This window comes from Lampetra planeri, chromosome 7 (genome assembly GCF_965212315.1).
Source record: "Lampetra planeri chromosome 7, kcLamPlan1.2.h2, whole genome shotgun sequence".
Lineage (NCBI taxonomy): Eukaryota > Metazoa > Chordata > Hyperoartia > Petromyzontiformes > Petromyzontidae > Lampetra > Lampetra planeri.
The window spans coordinates 253,062-273,309 of record NC_136113.1 but is presented as its reverse complement, the minus strand read 5'-3'; the positions used below and the strand labels follow the sequence as shown (position 1 = coordinate 273,309).

At 49.2% G+C, this 20,248-nt stretch overlaps 1 protein-coding gene across 5 annotated transcripts in view; it reads left to right on the top strand.

Moving 5' to 3' along the window:
• The window catches only part of LOC144719689 (striatin-3-like), a 124,269-nt gene that overhangs the window by 24,539 nt on the left and 79,482 nt on the right, over positions 1-20,248 (top strand). The window lies entirely within an intron of this gene.

Sequence of the window (20,248 nt, the reverse complement as noted above, 5' to 3'; positions counted from 1 at the left end):
ATGTTAAAACACCAAACAGAAACCTTTTGCAAGGAATCAAGTTTTCATTAACTACACATATTTGTGGTGAACATACAAACAAAAATTCCTCCTGCAGTATAAATATTCTGATTGTGATGTACGTCAAATGATGCCAAATTAACATCTGTAATAATAAATCGCGTTACTGGCATCTGTTTTGATCCATATTGCTCACCGTAGATATTGACCTGTTTGGAATGTACCACTCACTCAGTGGGGGGACTATACTAACAGTTTAGCATGGACTTATACTTTAAAACATAAAAAAAAACAAGACAACATTATAAAATCACTGCAACTGTTATTGTACAATGATTGACATTTCTATTGAAATCAATGGAATAGGGTTACATTTTATTTGTAAAATTGTGAAATAATGGGATGCAATCACCTGTGGTTGATAATGGTTTTTCTCTCCGTGGGTTTTAGCAGATATTTTTTAAAATTAAATTGTAAATACACTTTAAAATATGTTTTAAATATATTTTATTTTAATTAAACTTTAAAATATGATTTAAATATAAAACCACTTATTATTTGTGTGTTAACATTTCTGATTGGTAATGTAGTTTTGGCCAATCAACAGGCCGGAAAGCAAGAGTGTTACTGTGACACACGCACGAAACTACTAACATTTATACCTATATAGTTTAGAAGGGCCTGAAGCATTACCACCTTAAAACACTTGGCTCACCAGCCCCATGTCAGCATGCACATTCAGAACCAAGAACACCTCATGTATTTGTGAAGGGTCTTCTGACTCTTCGACAACCATACTTGTTGAGGTAAGTGCATTGACGATTTACAAAGCATTGACTTGTACATCTACCCCAGTTAATCTCAGTTATAGCCTTGGTTCAGGGGTCGCCAACCAAAATAACAAGAAGAGCCAATTTTTTTTCGAATTTGGTAAAAAACAAACTTTATTGTAAGAGCCGCAATACAAGTGGTGAATACAAGACGTTGGTCCTTAATAAATAACGTCACGAAGCAGCAGTCCTTAAAGAGGCGCTTGTGGCTCTGGAGCCGCAGGTTATCGACCCTTGGACGACGATTCCTTTGCATTCAGCACTACGGGGGGCCAGAAGATTATCGGTGTTCACGTAATGTCCCCATACCAAGTATTTGCGTAGCACAAACTACTCTGTGAAGACCGATGGTGTTAAAAGTCCAGCGCCATCAGACCATGGATGAAGAGGGTTCTACTAGTTGCATTATTGGTGATGATAGCAAATCCAGACAAAATAATAGTTATGCTGTTATGAAATTTATGAAATGTCGAGCAAGCTGTTTCCATTAGTGACTGCTGTCAGCCATGTGTTCATTAGCTGTCTTAGATAATGAGGGTTATCAGCACTGTGGGGCTTAAAACTAACAGTGTACAAGGCCCTTTGGGAGTTGGCACAGAGCAGTGGCAGTTAATCCCTCTGTGTGAAATGTTTACCAAATGGCAATGATTTTGATGGGCATGGTGAGATTGACCATTTTCCACAAAATGGGTTAAAATACATTATTTGTAACTAATCACAACAGTGTACAGTTTGCACATGCAAGATTTTTAAGGCACTTCTAATGAGGAGATCTTACCAAAGTGATTAAATGATACATGTGTTTTGTATTAATTTGTCTTAAATATTTATTCTCAATGTTTTAATTTTCAGAAACTACAGTACCACTATTTCACACGTTTGCCCGTTATGGAAGCTGCCTCCCGTGACACTTACACCCACCCATGTCATCGTTTTTATTTTATTTTTGGGGCCCTCTCCCCAGATATGTATTTACTTCCATACTGGGAGAGGTTTAAAGTCGAGAGCTCTGGGAAAGTCCAATATTTCGATCAGCGTTGGATGTGCCAAGGCCCACTGCTCACGGTCGGCAGTACTGTTGGTTACGGGTGCCTTTGGGCCTACTGGCACAGTAGGCCCAAAGGCAGGGCTCACAGGCCCATGTTCCTCAGCATAAGCACATGAGTTCCTGTGCTGATTGTGGGTTGCTGTTGAGGATGTCCTACGCCCACGTGCACGGTGTTTGGTGTTGTTGGCCACGTCAGGCAGGTTTATATCCTCTGTCTTGAAGGTGAGAAGACACTGGGAAAGTGAAGTGTGTCTGTGCATGACTGGTTAAGGTGGATGCCAAGTCGGCTGCAGGTGCAGCCTCAACTAGCACTAAAAATGCATGAAAAGTCATCCCGTGGTGGGAATGAGCCGAAAGTGTAAAAACAACAGTTATGGGAGCATCCTAAAGGGTCACCAGGACCCATCACCACTGAATCGCTGCAGAGGACATCTGTGAGTGCTTGCCATGTCGGCGGGAGCCTCCAGTGTCCCCTCAACAACAACAACAACTGACATTCGCCACGAAGTGGCGGTGATATCACCATGGTGCTTGTGCCAGGCTATGTGCACGTTAAGGCGTCCCCCCATGCCTACCGTCAGCAACGGCCGCAATGGAGTGGCCCTACTTGCAGCAGGCCAACCCTCAGCCACCATTACATGAAAATATGGTGTCTAAAAAGATCCTGAAGGCATATTTTAAACGAGAAGCACGTTCTCATTGCATGTGATATAGCCTGTCACAGTGTAAGTATCCATTGCAGAGGCAGCATCAATAAATAACTACTTTTGTTTGGATGCTGAATGAGCATGGCTTTGTATGTAAGCTTTCCTTTCTGTAATGCTGCCATCAAAATGGACCATGTACTTTAATGGGGCTTATAAACCAACAAGCACTCTTGCGGATCCTCTTACTGGAATTGTCAAGTGCCTTAGTGGACAATACTGCTAGTATGAGCATGAGCAGTGGTCATATCTGTAGCCTGATGAGATGATTAGTGTTACAGCAAAGGATGGATTTTAAGTTAAGAGTACATGTTTTTTATAGAGAGTACCTGTTTTCATAGCAATAGGTTAACCGCCATTTACTTTACATACCTTTGAAATCATCTTTTTGTAATACATTAAACTCTGAATAAAATTCTCGAGCATCCAGAGAAAACTATACCAGCCCCCCCTCACCACTCACCAGACATGTTATCTTGTGACTTCCATGATGTTTCCTCAATCGAAGAATCACTTGTGAGAAAGCAATTTTCTAGTGACAGGGATGTGTGCTGTATATGAGTGGATTGAGAAGCAAAATAAAGAGTGCTTCCTGGTCGGGATTAAAGCCTTCGAATGTCGATTGACTAAACGCATTGCCCGTCAGGGGGGCTGTGTAGATAAATAACACAATTTCACGTAGGTCAATGCTTTTAATCACTTCGTGCAATAATGTGTGCTGTACTATTCTAGCCTTGACAAATGCCTGGCATCCTAATACACGTATCAATAATTGGCCAATATTAAGTAATACATAGGTTTGTAAAATTGTCTTCATTTGGGTATTTTTTGCTTGATCTAAATGCATTATATTTATATTAAATGGAATTTAAAAGCAGATTTTTCACACCTTATATGTAATTGAAGGTTGTTTAGATTAGGCTGTATTGTCAAGTAAATTTGTGGATTGTTTATGTTTATGTAGCTATGAAGTTCGTTTATAGAACATCAAACATATATTTACCACTTGGCCTGTGGCTGCATCTGTGGCACTGAAAGTTTTAAACCGAACTTTTTATTTTACCAGGTACTGCCCACTGAGCTATATAGCTTTTTTTCAGTTATGACCTGGCCATGAATGATAGCGCAACCATGTGGCTTTGTTTAGTTTGTCCTTCCCCCGCACCTCCGATTGGCACAGTTGGCTATGTACGGTAATAAAGAAATTCAACATGTATGTTGAACTTCTTTTGCACTGTACATGACCAACCATGCTAAGCGAGGTGCGTAGGTAGGATGACAAACTGATCACAAAAGTAATTCCATACATCACGTGGAAAAACCAGAAGACCCGGAAAAATTCCACACGACCAGGCGAGGGAGTTAACATTTTGCCAACGCAGCGAGATGTGGTGGGTGGGAACAATTGGTGTGGGTGGCTTCATGATGACAAGAAATTAACGTAGAATAATATAATAATGACACATTTATGTTATGTATTTCCACTATACATTGAATATACAGTGATTAAATACTGTATAAAGTAAGCCTAAAACAGTTTAATACAAACAATGCATCTGTAGTACCGTCGAATACAGGTCGACACCCGGGGTTGAGGCACACTGAGGTTTATTACACCAAACGTTGTGACATACACACTTGAGGGGGTATTGGCCCCCTCACCCGTCTATCTGAGGACACACCTCCTAGCTAACCCTAGCCTGCCTCAGAGTCCTCCTCTCGTGGACTAGGGGAGGCTATCTTGGCCCGACACTGGTCAGTCGGGCCCGGTACTCAGAGTCCAGACCAGCACTGGCTCTGGCTCTGGCACCACGCCACTGGCTCGAGCCTGCGCGGTCCTGACAAGGACGGCGTACCAGGGGGAGACCAGGGCTCTATCTAGGACGTCTTCCGTCTTCTCTTCTTAGCTAACCCAACACTCCCGAGCCCCCCGATACATTCCCCTTTTATACATCCCCCTCCCTGAGGGGTGGGGCCCCGGGGGATCGTAACGTCCGAAGCGCGGACGTCGTAGAGGGCACCTGCCCGTGCACTGACGTAGCCCCGCCCACTGTGCTAGTTTCCCGTAGGATCCCATACATATCAGCTCTACACATATTTCCTCCGTAAGACCCCTACATCACCCCCCCCTGTACAGCTCGCAGCCGTCCCGGCTGCAACATTGACAATAAAAGTTTATTCAGCCCTCGATCCCCCAGCGTGTGCCTCATTTTTTTTTCAACAATAACGCAACGAGAAGAACAACAGGAAGGAAAAATAACCCGACGAACCCCCCGCGAATAAATACGGAAACCGTAGGACGAGCGTATATACACGTGTTTCTTTTCCTGGAGTCCCCCCCCAGCACCCACAGAACACACAGAACACACACAACACACACAACACACACAACACACAGCACGCCCAATAACCGTACAACGCAACGTGGCACGTGCCGGGAACACAGCACGGACGCCCCACACCGTGAGCACAACATGCGAATGTACACCGGAAAGAGAACCCACAAAAGATGCAAAAAAAATATATATTTTTTTCTTCTTTTTTTTTTCACAAGAGTTTGCGCATTTTTGCGCGCGTCCTCGCCGCAGGCCCGTCACACGGGACAGGGCCGGCAGGCCGTCGGCCGGCAGGTCGTCGGCCGGCAGGTGTTCATCACAGAGCGAGTCTGTTGCCGACGTCGCAAGACCCTCAGCATCACCTGCGGGGGTCGTCGGGCGTGAGCCCGTCACTCCCGGTGCACCTGGGGGTGGGACAGCCGGCAGCACGTTAGGCGGGAGCAACGGAGAAGACCCCTCTGAGTCGGACGCCCCCCCACATGTTTGGCCACGCGCGTGTGTAGTGGGATCTCGCACCGCAACGAAGGGTTTTAGCCTGGAGGGGTGTACAAACCACCGGCGCCTCCCCCATTGAATGCGCACGCACTGAGGTCTCAGGACCTCAACCACCTCGACGGGACCCCGCCACGGTCGCAGCAGTTTAGAGGAGGACGCGAGCGGTACCTGGGGACAGTGCAACCATGCCCTGTCCCCCGGCTTCCACTGTATCACATGCGCGCGACCCATTCTGAGGCGCTCATTAGCCCTCTGCCGCCTGGCAGAATTCTGCATGGCAGCATCCCGTGCCTCCGTTAATTTTTCCAGGTTGAATTTAACATGTTCGGCCAATTGAGTTTTTCCCTGCGGCGCCGGGATCTGCAGTTGGGCCTGAACAGGTGGCTCCGGTTCGCGGCCATACATAAGGAAAAATGGGGAAAATCCCGTCGCAGCATGGGGGGCCAACCGGTATGCTGACAGGACCCCCTGAATTTTCAAATCCCAATCCGTCTGTGAGTCAGAAACGTGCTGCGACAACATCGACGTGATGGTACGATGCAACCGCTCGACCATCCCGTCGGTTTGTGGGTGATATGGAGAGGTGCGAATCTTTCTAGTGCCAAGGATCTCACAGACCTGTTTGAGCAATTTGCTTGAAAAATTTTTACCCTGGTCGGTCAGCAGCCTCTCGGGAGCACCTTTGTCAAGGACGTATCCCTGGACAAAGGCCTCCACGATGGCTGCCGCCGACTGGTTGGCCAGGGGCCAGGCCATAGGCCAGCGCGTGAAATATTCAACCCCGGTTAGCAAATACCTATTTCCCCTGGGGGTGGCGGGGAACGGTCCTAGAATGTCCAGCGCGACGAGTTCGTTCACCCGGGAAACCCTGATAGATTGCAGGGGCGGGTTCGACTCCTTCGCTGGTGGTTTGCGCTGCGCACATCTAGGGCACGATCCTAATAGATCCCCGACATCCCTTGTCATGCCCGGCCAAAAGAAATCAAGTTGGAGCAAGGCCAGGGTCTTTTGGGTACCCAGGTGGAGGAGGCGCTCGTGAGCGGCCCACACCACCCTACCCCGTAACCCCGAAGGGACCACCAGCCGGTGGCGATGGGATTTCCCGTCCCAATGCATTAACAACCCACCGAGCATTTCCCATGCGTCGGCATCACCCCTCCCCCGCCCCCGGTCCCTGACGCGGCGGCGCAACGCAAGGAGGGAAGTATCTTCCATTTGCAACCGGCCCCATTCCGTAGCAGGCAACCCCAACAGGGAATCAGAACCCTGTTGTGCGATAGAATTAGTCATTGATGCTGCGTCATCAGCAGCCGCCAAGACCGGGACAGGCAATTCAGCAGGATGCCTGCACCGACCCGACCCCAGGAGGCATGCGCATTCGGGGGTGGTCGGCATGCGTGACAGGGCGTCCGCGTTGGTGTGGCGAACGCCCTTACGGTACGTGGTCTGAAAATCAAAATCCTGGAGAACCTCCAGCCATCGAGACAATTGTTCCGATGGTTGTTGGACTCGCAGGGCGTACTCTAGCGCTGCATGGTCTGTACGGACGGTGAAACACTGTCCGTACAGATACGGCCGGTACTGCTGGATGAAGTAGACAATTGCCAGCAGTTCCCGACGCGTGACACAATATCGTTGCTCCGCTGGAGACAACACTCGGCTACCGTACGCGACCACCCGTTCGACGCCCTCGACCACCTGGGACAGCACGCCCCCAATACCTGTGTTGCTCGCGTCAGTATCGAGCACAAGGGTTTTGAAAAATCGGGATAAACCAGGGGATGGGCATTAACCAGAGCGTCCCGAAGTGAGCGGAACGCAGCCTCCTCCTCCTGTCCCCAATGGAAACGGACCCCCTTTGACGTCAAAGCGTGCAGGGGCTTAGCAATGGTGGCAAAGTCCGCGACAAAGCGTCGGTAGTATGACGCGAAACCAACAAAGCTCCTGACCTCTCCCACCGAGGTGGGAGTCGGCCAGGAGCTGACGCACTGCGTTTTGGCGGGATCGGTAGCAATACCCGAGCGCCCTACGATGTGCCCCAAATAACGTACCGATTCGCGCAACAAATGACACTTTTGGGGTTTAAATTTCAAATTAGCAGCCCGCATTTTGAGGAAAACGGCCCGCAACCTCTGGAGATGCTCGTCAAATGTTCTGCTAAAGACGATAACGTCGTCCAAATAGATTAAACACGAATCCCACTGCAATCCAGCCAAAACCAATTCCATCAATCGCTGGAAAGTCGCCGGCGCCGAGTGTAATCCCATCGGCAACCGGTTAAATTGGAAGAGACCATGTGGCGTACGGAATGCGGTTTTAGGCTTAGATTCATCGTCCAGAGGAAGCTGCCAGAATCCCGAAAGCAAATCCAATGTGGAGAAGAATCGCGCCCCCGCCAAGGCGTCGAGCGATTCATCAATACGGGGAAGCGGGTATGCGTCAGCAACGGAAATTTTGTTGAGGCGGCGAAAATCGACGCAAAACCGCAACGATCCATCCTGTTTCTTTACCAGAACGATCGGTGCTCCCCACGGGCTGGTAGAGGGAGAAATGATATCGGCGGCTAACATGTCATCAACAGCCGATTTGACATGGTCCTTCTCGGCGGGACTCAGCCGGAAGGGATTTTGGCGTATGGGCGCGCTGTCACCAGTATCAATATGGTGACGCAGCAAATGGGTGCAGCCCAGATCGAATTTGTTTTGACTAAACACATCGGCGAATTCGCGCAATAGTGTCCTAAGTTTTTGACGCTCTACATCCGACAGGTCCGTCGATCCCGCACAAAGCGCCTCAAGCCACCCTTCATCGGTGTCCGAATGTGGAGTCGGCAGAGTGGCAGCGTGCACGTGATTTGCGACAGACTCCTCACAGGGCACCGGCGTTGCGTGAGCAAGCACGGTCCCTTGGGGAATTACCACGGCCTGCGACCCCACATTGAGGACCGCGATGAAGGGGTCCCCGTCCCCCCTTACAATGGTCTGAGCGGGAATCAAATGCGGCCCGCTAACCCCAGCCCTAGATGGCCCCAGCAGGACACCCTGGTCCCCAACACCCTTAGCGAAGGGCCTACGAAGCTTTAGGGGCACCAACATTTGTGCCCCCGGCGGCACGCGAACCGTCTGAACTACAAACGCGGGTACCGTCGCGAACGCCGAGCGATCCGTAGTAGGGGAAGGCAAAAACGCCATCCGCCGTCCCGACGGGAGTTCAATGCAACCCTGATTAATCATAATCCGAATCGGCATTTTGCCCAAGAAATCCGTCCCCAGCAGGCACGGAACCGCCAGCGAGGAGGACACAAAAATAGGGCCGGACAATTTAATATCACCGATCGAAATTTGCGCGCGAATCTGACCCATGATACCCAGTGAGCCCCCGTTAGCAGCGTAGAATGGGACATTAACCAGTAGCAAGGGACGACTTTGGACAGGGAGAATGTTGTATATTAGTTCCGAAATGATGGTTGCCGACGCACCTGTATCGACGAGGATACGCACTTCGACCCCGTCAATATACCCTACTACGGCCGACGACCCCGACGGCGCAGCTAGAACGCGATGGGCCAACACGGACCACTGGGCGGGTTCGAATTCGGTTTGCAATGTTGGCCCCCCGTTCGTTGCGGTGTGTACATGTGTAATGGGTGTGTGCTTCAGCCAAACATGTGGGGTGCCGCGACTCGCCGGGTCATGTCGGTGGAGCTTGGGAGGAGGAGGAGGAGGGCCGGCGTCCCGGCGAGGCGTCGTCCCCCGCTGTCGAGGGGAGCGGCACCCCGAGGCGACGTGGCCCCGGATGCCGCAGTTATAGCAGCGCGGGAGCGCAGGTGGTGAAGACGGGCGGTCGGAGCGGGCCGACCCATCCCGGTCCGCCCGTGCTCCCATCCGTTGCTGCTGTCGGAAGTCGGCGGCGTAGACCTCCTCCGTCGGTGGGGTGATGGCAGCCACCGTACGGCCGGCAGCTGCCCTGCTGGCCTTCCTTCGCTGCGACAGGAGGTTGGCGTGGAGGAGCCGCGCCGCTTGGAGGGAACCCATCTCTGCGTCCTCCTGCGCGACGATAGCGACGTCCAGGTCGTCCGCCAGCAGAAGGATCTTCTCGGTGACCATGGCGTCGACGCCTTGGTCATCCATACGAGGGAAGGCCGTCTTTGCGAGCGCCAGAAGGCTCGTACGGTAGGCGAGGGGCGACTCCTTCGCACCCCGCTGGCGATCGTAGAATCGCTGCCTACACTCCGCCGAGGGTCCGTAAACCCCAGCCAGCAATTGCAGCGCCATCTGAAGAGTAGAACGCTTGTCCCTCGATGCGGACGTAAGAGCGGCGAGGGCGTCGCCGTCAAGGAGCGCCGGTAGTGCGCAGAGGGCTTCGTCGTCTGACCACCCCGCCATCTCTTGATGCGCGAGGAAGCGCCGCTGAAATCCCCCCCAGTCGCCCTCCTCAGCCACAAACTCCTTCAGCGGGGGCAGCCTTTGGTGTAGCGCAGCGACCGCCGTGGAGGCCCACACTTTGATGTCCCCGCAACTCGGCCGAGCGTCAGCACGAACGGCAGCTGTAATCGCCTGTCGCGCAGATAGTGACGCTCCGTCCGAAGGCGGTGACGCGGCAGCCCCAGCGGAGCCGATGTCGGACCCCAAGTTGAGGTTGGCCACGCCCTCGGCAGCTGCTGCGGCGATGGCGGGACTTTCAAAAGTGCCGTCGGTAGAAATGGCGGGAAGGTGCAACGGCCGTCGGCCGTCCTCGCCCCGCGGTGGTCCAGCAGCCCCCAGCCGAGTGATGGTCTCGAGTGTGGCGGCAGCAGCGTATAGCAGCTCCGCCAACCTCGCGTGCGCCAGCCGAAGTCCGTCGGACAGCGACTCCCCTTCCTCCCGATGCCCCGGTAAGGATGCATTCGGTCCCGGCTGCTCGTTGCCCCCATCAGCCGTCTCTGGTACCGCACTTCCCGCGGTGTCCTCCGCCTCCTGCACCCCGGCCCGAGCTGTTCGGCGCGTGTCCATGTTCGTTGTTGTTTACTTCTGACGCCAGATGTAGTACCGTCGAATACAGGTCGACACCCGGGGTTGAGGCACACTGAGGTTTATTACACCAAACGTTGTGACATACACACTTGAGGGGGTATTGGCCCCCTCACCCGTCTATCTGAGGACACACCTAGCTAACCCTAGCCTGCCTCAGAGTCCTCCTCTCGTGGACTAGGGGAGGCTATCTTGGCCCGACACTGGTCAGTCGGGCCCGGTACTCAGAGTCCAGACCAGCACTGGCTCTGGCTCTGGCACCACGCCACTGGCTCGAGCCTGCGCGGTCCTGACAAGGACGGCGTACCAGGGGGAGACCAGGGCTCTATCTAGGATGTCTTCCGTCTTCTCTTCTTAGCTAACCCAACACTCCCGAGCCCCCCGATACATTCCCCTTTTATACATCCCCCTCCCTGAGGAGTGGGGCCCCGGGGGATCGTAACGTCCGAAGCGCGGACGTCGTAGAGGGCACCTGCCCGTGCACTGACGTAGCCCGCCCACTGTGCTAGTTTCCCGTAGGATCCCATACATATCAGCTCTACACATATTTCCTCCGTAAGACCCCTACACATCCACTATTCATGTGATTCATTCAAAACGTCCGAGAGAGAAAGTCCAGTTGCGGTTAAGTGTTTCAGGATTACATTTTTTTGTTAATGTGTGCTTGTTTAAAGCCAGCCCTGCACAGGAAAATCAACTTTCAGGTGCTTTGTAATAATTTTAATAAGACATTGCCCATGACTGGGCCTCATGGTCCAGTTTATGTTATGCATTATATGTCTAAAAGAGCCCCAGTGGCTAGCTGTTGTACAGTTATCGCTGCTGTAATGTTTACTTTTATAATTAATGTTCACTTGATCTCGACAATAATGGTGTTCTTAATGACAGTGGGAGATACTTAAAGCAGTTCTGGCCACTCGCCGATTACTATTCGAGAGTCGCTGTGGAAAAGTAAATATGCGTTGTGATTAACATGGACATACAGGTGACTTAAAGAAACTCACCATGCCGCTGGCCCCAGTGAATGACAGATCAACTTTCCGTTGGGTCATTCTCACTTGGCATTCACGTGGCTGTCCATTAATAATACAGAACACATTCATGCGACTCTTCCAAGGGTGTTATTTCCAAAAGTCATCCACATGCCCTTGTTTGCTTCTCAGGTTTCTGCACCAAAATGGTGCGGTTGAACTGGTTTGAGAAAAGGGGCATTCAAACTCTGTGTTCATCTGATGAGGCCGCCTCATTGTTATTGAGTTGTTTTTTTGCCAATTGGAATCTTAAAATGTTTTACGATGTATCCATATTAAATTGCTAAAGTTGCAGTACTGCGATTGCTTGCTCATGCTACTGTTGTCGGCCAGGCCTCTACTTGGAGCGGTCTCTGGAGTCCTTTGGCCTATTCTTCCACTCGACTTGAGATATGGGATGTAAAAACAAGCTATTAAAAGGTTTTAATGTATGCAATGTAAACGTTCTAATAGCTTGGGATTTTTGTTCGCCTAAATAAAAGAGTTCAAATGAGAACGTATATTATTCAATATATTTCAATGAAAGGTCAAATAATGAATATTTCTGCCACCAATCTGTTGGCCAAACCACGTTGTACTGTACCAATGTTATCATATGTAGTTTAACACGTAGGCTTTCGCGACCAATATTCTTCATAATAAACGTTTTTGGGTTCGATCACGTTATTTATATATGTGTCGTAGCCCTCCACCACCCGACACGGCCAATCAGTAAAAAAGTGTCATGTTGACAAAGACAAATAGTTCACTGCTTTAGCCCACCGGTGTGTTGAAGAGTGAATCCACAACATTTACAATTTTTGAGTACGACGTTTCGCTGGTAATTACATCCAGCATCGGGCAATTTGGCAGAATGGCAAATTGGATGTAATGTGATTGCACTGCTCACATATTTTATTGACTTGTTATTTCATCATGGGCTATGTGACATTATTTATGGAAAACTATTTTCTTATTAATTATTATAATGAGCCAACAATATCTGTCCCGCACGTGACGTCACTCCATGTCGACCAGCCCCCCTCATTAATAATCATGAACAGGTTACGTCCTCCACATGGACCACCCCCCCCCCTCTAATTAATAATTATGAGCGGGTGACGTCACTCCACATCGAACAGCCCCCCTCATTAATAATCATGAACATGTGACATCCTCCAAATGGACACCCCCGCCCTTAATAATAATTATCGGGTGACGTCACTTTACATGGGGAGGGCGAGGCGCCTCCTCAAAAGTCAAAAAGTCAAAAGTCACTTTATTGTCAAGTGTGTTACATGCATAACATACAACACAGATGAAATTACAGTCCTCTCTCTTGGTCCCACGGTGCAACCAAGCAATTAAAAAATGAATCACAATTAACAGACATAAATAAACAATAAACAATCGGCGATCAACACAAGATAAATAATCAAAAATGTAATAGACTTAAAATAAACAACAGTCAAGAATTATAAAATGTAAAATATTATTTAAATAAAATATTTAAAGAAATAAGATATTTAAACCGGTGTGGTAGTGCGATGTAGTGCAATGTGCAGTCCAGAGATCAGGATGTACGAGTGAATGTGTGTGTGGGGGTTGGGGGCAAGGGGGGGAGGGTGGGCAGAGGGGGGGAGTGATGGTAGAGCAGGGAGGGAGTTGAGTCTCCTGACAGCCTGGTGAAAGAAACTGTCTTTGAGCCTGCTGGTCTTGGCCCGAAGACTCCGCAATCTCCTCCCTGACGGCAGCAGGCTGAAGAGGCTGTGAGATGGGTGGGTGGGATCACCTGCAATCTTGATTGCTTTGCTGGTGATGCGGGTGTTATAAATGTCCAGAAGAGGGGGGAGAGAGACACCAATGATCCTCTCAGCTGCTCTCACTATGCGCTGCAGAGTCTTGCGGCAGGACACGGTGCAGGTGCCGTACCACACGGTGATGCAGCTCGTCAAGATGCTCTCAACGGTGCCTCTGTAGAAGGTGTGCATGATGGGGGGCGGGGCTCCTGCTCTTCTCAGTTTGCGGAGAAAGTACAGGCGCTGTTGGGCTTTTTTGGCCAGTGATGCAGTGTTGTGACTCCACGACAGGTCTTCAGAGCGTCAACTTATAACCCTCACTACAAAGGCAGAACCCTCACGTCACGCGATCTCCGTAATGCTGTTGAGACGTAGAAGTAAAAAGGACGTCATGATGAACAAGGGATTATAATCTTTAAATGAAATAAGTCTGTCACCGCGGCCTTACCAATTGCACATGAATTGATGCAATGAATATCACGTCGCGGTCTGCTTTTCGCTTGCAAGTTTCAGATTTACTGCAATACACCCATCCTTGGATGGGCAAAAGGCTAGTTTGTGAAATAATGCTGAAAGGTCAGATTCTAAGAAAGAATGCCACCGGTTAAAATGTGGTCTCGGTTCCACCCATAGCTCTAAGGTGAGCGGTGCTGCATGCTGCATGAATGGCTCTTTTATAACTAGCCACCCAGCCTCATTTAAAACTTTGTACGACTTTCCTAACAAATTTGCCACGTTATGTTTTTTTGGGGAGTCTGCTTTCCTCCGTCTGCATTCTCTGCATTTTTGTTAAACCACCCTTTATAGTGCCTTGCTATGCACGCCTTAAGGGTGTTCGCGCGCACGCGTCATAATGTGCGTGGGTGCGAGTAAATGAACGGACTGCATTTGCATGAGCCTGGAACGCTCATGAGGGTCGATCTCAGAGGAAGATGCAACTCAAATCAAACGGCTCTCAACTTATACCAACATAAGATTGAAGCATTAAGTGTAAAGACCCATATCTTAAAGAGAGCGTTCCCACCTATAACATCTGGAAATTTACCATCATTGGTGCAGGGAGAGATGCAGACATCCTAGCTGGGGACACTGACAAAACTGGTCCAGAGTTTGCTTGCATTGAACAAAGCAGCTGAAATTATGCTTTCCCAGAAGGCCTTGTGGTTAACATGAATAGTACACTCCCAGAAGGCCTTGTGGTTGATTCGTATTGTAAAAAATACTTGTCGCTTTAAAGCTGAAGTCACGTTGTTTATTTATTTTGTGACAAAATAATTAGTTTTTAGGGTCTCATCTTCCTTTACTTGCCGTTATGTTTCTAGCAATGCCTCCACTCTTGTTCAATTAAAAGGCCATAGTCAATGAGCATTAGGCGGTGCTCACCTTTGTTGGCAGCCCTAAGTGATTGGTGGGAATGTCATATTCCTGTGGTGGAAGCCACTCTCCGCAGCACCACCACTGTTGGATTTTCACAATTTTAATGATCTAACAGGATGATGGTATGAGCCTCCTGTTTTTTTGGATTTTAATTATACACCTTCCAATTGTGAGTCATGCCACTGAGCTACAGTGTCACATCCTCCACAGCAACTTTTAAAGTAAATGTATGGGAAGCAAACACAATGTAAAACAGAAAATGTTTTTCTATCTACGTGACTTTACCGAAAGAACCAAAGAGTATGGATTCCTGCAGTCACGAACGCTTCAAATCAAGATTGAATGTAGAACAGGGTTGTGTGCAAATGCCTAGAACACTGACATTTTGGACACAATAGGTGTGCTTTTTTATTAATAAACCCAGAACAAGGACATAATTCCAGAGGGAGATACAAATTACAAACATGTGTCGAACCCAGAACAATAAACGTTCTTAATTAGTCCATGGTTGATTTTCCACTCTTTGAAAGTAAAAACCCAAAGTGTACATCAAGGCAATAACTAGACTGGAAGAGACCAGTGTTTTTGCATATTCACTGAATGTTAGTCCCACTTGAAGGAATGCCTTAGAGTCAAAGACAAATTAAAGATTCTTGGAGTTCAGCATTAATTCCTGAGCTAGGCTAAGGTTCAGGAAGGCCTAAGTCTCACTTTATGTGTGGAGTGCCCAGAGGAGGCCTGATGCCTACAAGGAAAGACAACTGACACACTACACCAATTTGCTTTATTGCTTTTTACATGGCTTCCTTTAAACAACATTACCTGAGCCATTTATGGTAATTATACATTACAATGGTAGCTGCTAATCTCCCCATTGGACAACCAGGATTTACTTTTGAAAATGAGTGTTCATTTTGTTGTTTTGACCCTGGAGGTATGATAAGCTGAATTGATCATGCACCGGGATTAATTTATCAGTGTTTGGCAGTTGCTTAGATGTCAGGATGTAAGCTTCCAAATGTTTGCTTGCAAGCTGCTTCCCAGCTGGATATCACCATTACTAACTGGAAATTTAGAATTTTTTGAAAAAAATACACCACATCTATAAAGAAAGGACACATATTACAAAGTGAGAGCAGAGAATGAGTGGAATGGCCACGTGGGCGGTGGGTAAACAACCAGCTTGTTCTGGAATTGGTGGCTGTGCACAGTGAATCATGCTGCTTGTTCCACCCTTCATCTGTTGCCCATGGCGCCCTAATGAGTGCATTCAGTTACAATTGTTCACCCAGTTGTATTGGACCAATCTCTTACCTTGGCGGGATAATTTCATCATAGCATACTGAAAAGCTCTCGCACAAATAGAAAAATGGGTCCAGTATTAATGGTGTTCCCATTCAGCTTTTGCATTCTTGGGAAGATAATTTAGTTTTTGGGATTTAAGTCTGACCAATTGATCCCTCTTGTACCACAATGTCATGTTATTTACCATGCAAGGTTATAAACAGGCTTGATAGGCACCACTCATTATAATTAGTTCAACATCTGTGTTTTGTGCATTTACAAAGTTATTCCAACATTGACTTGCACACCTTGGGATTAGAAATGCACTTCCACCTCTTGTTACAACCTGGATCCTTTTGGGTATATCAGCTTGGAATGGGACATGCCAACAAGTGAATGTCACATTCTTTCAGAATTGCACGACAAAAAGGATGCAGGATAATGTTCTGGTGTTACTTGTAAGTCTGATAAGACCTTAGGGACAAACTTGGGAAAAGTCCTCAAAACAGATGTCTCATTAGTCTTAACTGTAAATGGTGGATGTGCCACTACCCGGCTTCGTCCGAAACTTGGATTCTTGTCTTGGATTAATACACGGCCTACGTGGAGGGTGCGTGGGAGGATGTGTGACGTCAGCAGGCACACTGCTTAACGATGCCGCATGTGGGTGACATCACAGATGTGACGTCCATTATTGCGCCCCCCCCCCCACCAAAATATAAAAGTCATTTTTATACCTGCATTGTGTACAGTCTGGAAGCTACCCACATGCCAAATTTCAAGTTTGTTGCATGTTGGGAAGTCTGCGCAACATTTCGAACAGACACACATATTCACAAATTTCCCTTTTATATATACTAGCGGAAGTACCCGGCTTTGCCCGGGTGAAAAATATATTTCTTAAAAACCTTACATATATATACACAGATACTAAGGTATTGTCAAAGCCCGGTGGGCTGTTTGTACATTTCTCCACCAACAAATATATAAGAGGCTTTCACAAGTCAAAAAAGTTGTAGAAAGTGTGGGGTAAATAGTTGATGTCAAAAGGTTTCCGAAAATTGCGGTCTCCCCCCCCCCCCTCAAAAAATATCTTTACCCCTCGTTGGTATATATACTAACAACACCTTACATACAACAGAGGAAGTGGTATCTATTGACTCTGTAGTAGTATCTACTGACTGTACCGTAGTATCTACTGAGCCAGTAGTAGCTACTGACTGTGTAGTAGTATTTAGTGACTGTAATAACTACTGACCATAGTAGTATTTACTGGGCCTACAGTAGTATCTACCGACTATATACTCGTAACGACTAACTGTATAGTATCTGCTGACTCTATAGTTGTATCCACTGACTATAGTAGTAACTACAAAATCTATAGCAGTATCTACTCACTCTATAATAGTATCTACTGACTCTAGTAGCTACTCACCGTGGTAGTATGTACTGACTGTATAGTAGTATATACTGACTGTAGCAGTATTGACTGACTGTAGCGGTATATACTGACTGTTTTAGTATTTACTATAGCGTTATCTACCAACTCGATAGCAGTATCTACTATCGCTACAGCAGTGTATACCGACTGAGGTCGTACCTGCTATCACTACAGCAGTGCATACTGCTGTGTTGGTACCTGTTATGATGACAGCAGTGCATATTGTGGTGGAACCTGCTATGATTACAGCAGTGCATACTGCTGTGGTGGTATCTGCTATGATGAGAGGAGTACATATTGTGGTGGTGGTACCTGGTATGATAACAGCAGTGCATATTGACTGTACTCATCATTCACCCTCACCATTCACCACTCACAACTCACCCTTACCACTCATCCTCACCACTCCCACTCACTATTCACCATTCACCCTCACAACTCACCACTCACCAACCTCCCTCACCAATCTCCCTCACCACTCTCCCTCACCACTCACCCTCACCACTCACCCTCACCAATCACCACTCACCAATCACCACTCACCCTCACCACTAACCCTCACCACTAACCCTCACCACTAACCCTCACCACTCTCACTCACCACTCTCCCTCACCACTCACCACTCACTCTCACCATTCACCCTCACCATTCAGCCTCACCACTCACCCTCACCACTCACCGTCACAACCACCACTCACCCTCACCACTCAACTTCACCCTCACTACTCACCATTCATCCTCACCAATCACCACTGACCAATCACCACTCACCACTCTCCACTAACCCTCACCACTCAACCTCACCACTCACCCTCAAAACTAACCACTCTCTCACCACTCACCCTCACCACTCAGCACTCACCCTCACCACTCACCCCTCACCGCTCACCACTCACCCATCACCACTCACAACCGCCACTCACCCTCACCACTCATCCTCACCACTCACCCTCAGAACAACCACTCACCCTCACCACTCACCCTGACCACTCACCACTTATCCTCACCAATCACACCCTCACCAACCACCACTCACCCACACTGCTCACCCTCACCACTCACGCTCACCCTCACCACTCACCCCTCACTATTCACCACTCATAACCACCACTCACCCTCACCACTCACCCTCACCACTCACCGTCACCACTCACCCTCACTACTCACCACTCATCCTCACCAATCACACCCTCAACAATCACCACTCACCCTCACAACTCACCCTCACCATTCACTCTCACCACTCACCCTCACAACAACCACTCACCCTCACCGCTCAGCACTCACCCTCACTACTCACCCTCACCACTCACCACTAATCCTCACCAATCACTCCCTCACCAATCACCACTCACCCTCACCACTTGCCACTCACCCTCACCACTCACCCTCACCACTCTCCCTCACCACTCTCCCTCACCACTCTCCCTCACCACTCTCCCTCACCACTCACCAGTCACGCTCACCACTCACCCTCACTACTCACCACTCACCCTCAACACTCACCCTCACCTCTCACCACTCACCCTCACCACTCACCCTCACCACTCACCCTCACCACTCACCCTCACCACTCACCCTGACCACTCACCACTCATCCTCACCAATCACACCCTCAACAATCACCACTCACCCTCACCACTCACGCTCAACACTTACCCTCACCACTCATGCTCACCACTAACCCTCACCACTCATGCTCACCACTAACCCTCACCCTCACCACTCACTAATCACCTCTCACAACCGTCACTCACCCTCACCACTCACCCTCATCACTCACCCTCACCACTCACCCTCACGACAACCACTCACCCTCACTACTCATCCTCACCAATCGCACCCTCACCAATCACCACTCACCCTCACTGCTCACCCTCACTGCTCACCACTCAACCTCACCCTCACCACTCACGCTCACCCTCACCACTCACCTCTCACTAATCACCACTCACAACTGCCACTCACCCTCCCCACTCACCCTCACCACTCACCCTCACCAATCACCACTCACCCTCACCACTCACCCTCACCATTCACCCTCACCACTCACCCTCACCATTCACCCTCACCATTTTCCCTCACCACTCTCCCTCACCACTCACCCTCACCACTCACCAGTCACGCTCACCACTCACCCTCACTACTCACCACTCACCCTCACTACTCACCACTCACCCTCAACGCTCACCCTCACCGCTCAGCACTCACCCTCACTACTCACCCTCACCACTCACCACTAATCCTCACCAATCACTCCCTCACCACTCACCACTCACCCTCACCACTTGCCACTCACCCTCACCACTCACCCTCACCACTCTCCCTCACCACTCTCCCTCACCACTCACCAGTCACGCTCACCACTCACCCTCACTACTCACCACTCACCCTCAACACTCACCCTCACCACTCACCACTCACCCTCACCCTCACCACTCACCCTGACCACTCACCACTCATCCTCACCAATCACACCCTCAACAATCACCACTCACCCTCATCACTCACGCTCAACACTTACCCTCACCACTCATGCTCACCACTAACCCTCACCACTCACGCTCACCCTCACCACTCACCCCTCACTAATCACCACTCATAACCACCCCTCACCACTCACCACTCACCCTCAACACTCACCCTCACCACTCACCGTCACCACTCACCCTCACTACTCACCACTCATCCTCACCAATCACACCCTCAACAATCACCACTCACCCTCACAACTCACCCTCACCACTCACTCTCACCACTCACCCTCACAACAACCACTCACCCTCACCGCTCAGCACTAACCCTCACTACTCACCCTCACCACTCACCACTAATCCTCACCAATCACTCCCTCACCAATCACCACTCACCCTCACCACTTGCCACTCACCCTCACCACTCACCCTCACCACTC